At 43.7% G+C, this 3566-nt stretch overlaps 1 non-coding gene across 1 annotated transcript; it reads left to right on the top strand.

Annotated features, from left to right (window-relative positions):
- On the top strand, positions 304 to 375 carry TRNAC-ACA. The gene has a single exon. It is a non-coding gene; the product is annotated as a tRNA-Cys (tRNA).

The raw sequence follows: 3566 nt of genomic DNA, 5'->3' as shown, positions 1-3566 counted from the left end.
CTAAAAATCATGATATCCAGTTATATTATTTTGTTGATGAAGAAATTTGTTCTTTGAAAAGTGAATAATTGATCTGTGTTTCCTGAGTCTGAATGTTCAACTTTCTTTCTATGTATTCACATATGTTTTATGCTTATTTTCCCAGTGAAATCTGAAACTTTTCAGGACATGCTCCCCTTCTTTTGACCTTGAGGACCAAATTTAAATAAAGACAGCAGAGTAATCTGTGAAGTCTAGAATTATACCTTGCCTGTTCTAGCGTATTTTTCTTATTGAGCTATACCATTTCCGAATGTCTGGACTTCCCTGGTGGCTCAGATGGTAAAGTGTCTGCCTACAATGCGGGAGACCCAGGTTCAATCCCTGGCTTGGGAAGAGCTCCTGGAGAAGGAAATGGCAATCCACTCCAGTATTCTTGCCTGGAAAATCCCATGGACGGAGGAGCCTGGTAGGCTACAGTCCATGGGGTTGCAAAGAGTTGGACACGACTGAGAGACTTCACTTTCACCATTTCTGAAGACTATAGATTTTACCAGCTAATGGATTGGACTTGGCTTTCTAATTAATTGTGTGCTCAGCTTTGATCATTTTGTTTCTAGAGTGAACTGTTTAGTTTCGAGTATTGTAGCATACTTCACTTTAGGTTCCCAGCAACCAGCTCATATTGATCATCCTGGCGTTAGAAAACTGCTTGACCTACATTTGGTTGCTTCCCAACTGGTTGCTCCCCTCTAGTGCTTGGTTTCCTGAAGAGCATATAATCAGACAGTTTCCTTTAAACTTTCACAGTATAAGTCAGTTACTGTGGCTTGTGTTGTGTGTGTTTGCACATGTGCATGCATTTGTATTAATCTCCTCACATTAGTCAGTCTTTTTTCTAACTGTAGTGATCCAATTAGTGTTACTACATGCCTTACAGATGCTGGCTTCTGGAATCATGAAACTCCAAATGTCTGTGCTAGTGATGGCCTCATTTGGTTTTCTGGGCTACACAAGGGCTGAGATCTTCACATCTGCTGGTATGCACCAGGGAAGGTTGTATTCTCCGCAAATGAGTCTTAGTTCCCCGCATCAGGTTGGCCGACTTATTCTCTATCAGGGTGGAAAAGTCTCACCCACATGTTTTTACCTGTAACTAGGCGGACACGACTGAAGCGACTTAGCAGCAGTAGCAGCAGCAGCAGGCGACAGTGAGAAAGGAATTTCCAGAAATTAATACTTTTTGTTTTAGAGGTCATTAAGGAACTGACCTGGAGAAGGCAATGGCACCCCACTCTAGTGCTCTTGCCTGGAAGATCCCATGGATGGAGGAGCCTGGTAGGCTGTAGTCCATGGGGTTTCTAAGAGTTGGACATGACTGAGTGACTTCACTTTCACTTTTCACCTTCATGCCTTGGAGAAGGAAATGGCAACCCACTCCAGTGTTCTTGCCTGGAGAATCCCAGGGACGGTGGAGCCTGGTGGGCTGCTGTCTATGGGGTCACACAGAGTCAGACACGACTGAAGCAACTAAGCAGCAGCAGCAGCAGCAGCAGCAGCAGCAAGGAACTGACCGCACATTGCCCAAAGATTTTTTCTGTGAAACATGTGTTTGTGGTGTGTACCCTTTCTGTGAGGTCTAGATATTCTCAGAACCTTTAGGAATGCTCAGGTACTTTTTGTGGAGTGTCACAAAAGTGATTCCACACTAGTGATCGTTTCCCAGGTGGTGCGGTGGTGAGGAATCTGCCTGCCAATGCAGGAGACGCAGGTTCGATCCCTGGGTCAGAAAGATCCCCTGGAGTAGGAAATGGCAAGCCTCAGTATTCTTGCCTGGAAAATTCCATGGACAGAAGAGCCTGGCAGGCAGCAGTCCATGGGGTTGCACAGAGTCATCCATGTTTGAGCATACATGCATAATGATTATAGGTGGTGTACATTATATGACTTGAGAATCCAGTCTCCTCTTTTCTTCCTCACCTGAAACTTGAGTTCATTTCTATGTATTGAAGTGGTTTTATCCTCCAGGATTTCCATGCCCCACGTGATAAGATTAGCTGTATGGTGAAAGGATGAGATAAAGGCCCTTCCTTAATGACAGAGTTCACTGTATGGACCAAGTGTTGAACATCCCTCTGGGAGTGTCTTTCTGTCTTCAAGCCAAAGGCTAAAACAGTGTGACCATCAAATCTCCTTAAGCTTCTCAACTGACTGATCCAGAAAGAGCTTCTCTCTTCTGGCTCAGGGGACCCACCTTTCATTGGAGCTTTTGTCCCAGTGAAGCAAGCTGGGAAACCACTTGTCCAGTTCTGACGGGCCCTTTCTTCTATCCCCTTGTAGGGCGCATGGCTAAGTTGATTTCTGTGGAAGAAGAATTGGTCCAGGCTCTGAAAGAATACATTGTTTTGGCTGAAGCCAAACTGTCTATGATGAAAAGGTAAAGATAATTCATTATTCCCACAGTCTAGGATCTTGCACTTATTCTCCAGATGTAGAAATTCACCTGAATATGGTCCTCTAGCATGCCTAGCAGAAATAAATGCAAATCTTCTTTGAAGGGACACACTTTAAATCCAGGCCACATAAGCCCTAGTGCTTTCCCAAATAATCTGCCTGCAATGTGGGAGAAAGTGAAAATGAAAGTCCCTCAGTTGTATCCGACTCTTTGCAACCTCATGGACTATACAGTCCATGGAATTCTCCAGGCAAGAATATTGGAGTGGGTAGCTGTTCCCTTCTCCAGGGAATCTTCCCAACCCAGGGATCGAACCCAGGTCTCCCTCATTGCAGGTGTATTCTTTACCAGCTGAGCCACCATGGAAGCCCAAGAATACTGGAGTGGGTAGCCTATCCCTTCTGTAGAAGATCTTCCCAACCCAGGAATTGAACTGGGGTCTCCTGCACTGCAGATAGATTCTTTACCATCTGAACTACCAGGGAATCCCAGCAATGTGGCAGACTTAGGTTCAATCCCTGGGTCAGGAAGATTCCCCTGGAGAAGAAAATGGCTACCCACTCCAGTATTCTTGCTTGGAAAATTCCATGGACAGAGGAGCTTGGTGGGCTACAATCCATGGAGTCATAAAGAGTTAGACATGACTGAGTGACTAACACTTTCAATTTCACATAGACCCTGCTGCTGAGTTCACAATTCTAAATTTCAAAACCTATTCACTGTGTCAGCAGAATAGAAAACAAAATTGAATTTAGACACCCAAGAACTTGGGATAATAAAGGCATATAAGATATTTAAAATGAAATAGAAAACATAAGACAGCAACAGAATTCATCAGAAGACCATGCAGATTTGAATGGCATTGAAACATGTATAATATCATATATGAAACGAATCGCCAGTATAGGTTTGATGCATGATACTGGATGCTTGGGGCTGATGCACTGAGACGACCCAGAGGGATGGTATGGGGAGGGAGGAGGGAGGGGGGTTCAAGATGGGGAACACGTGTATACCTGTGGCGGATTCATGTTGATGTATGGCAAAACCAATACAATATTGTAAAGTAATTAACCTCCAATTAAAATAAATTTATATTAAAAAAAGAAAAGAACCAAATATATGTTCTAAA

This window comes from Capra hircus, chromosome 7 (genome assembly GCF_001704415.2).
Source record: "Capra hircus breed San Clemente chromosome 7, ASM170441v1, whole genome shotgun sequence".
Taxonomy (NCBI): domain Eukaryota; kingdom Metazoa; phylum Chordata; class Mammalia; order Artiodactyla; family Bovidae; genus Capra; species Capra hircus.
This window is presented reverse-complemented; position numbering and strand designations above follow the sequence as displayed.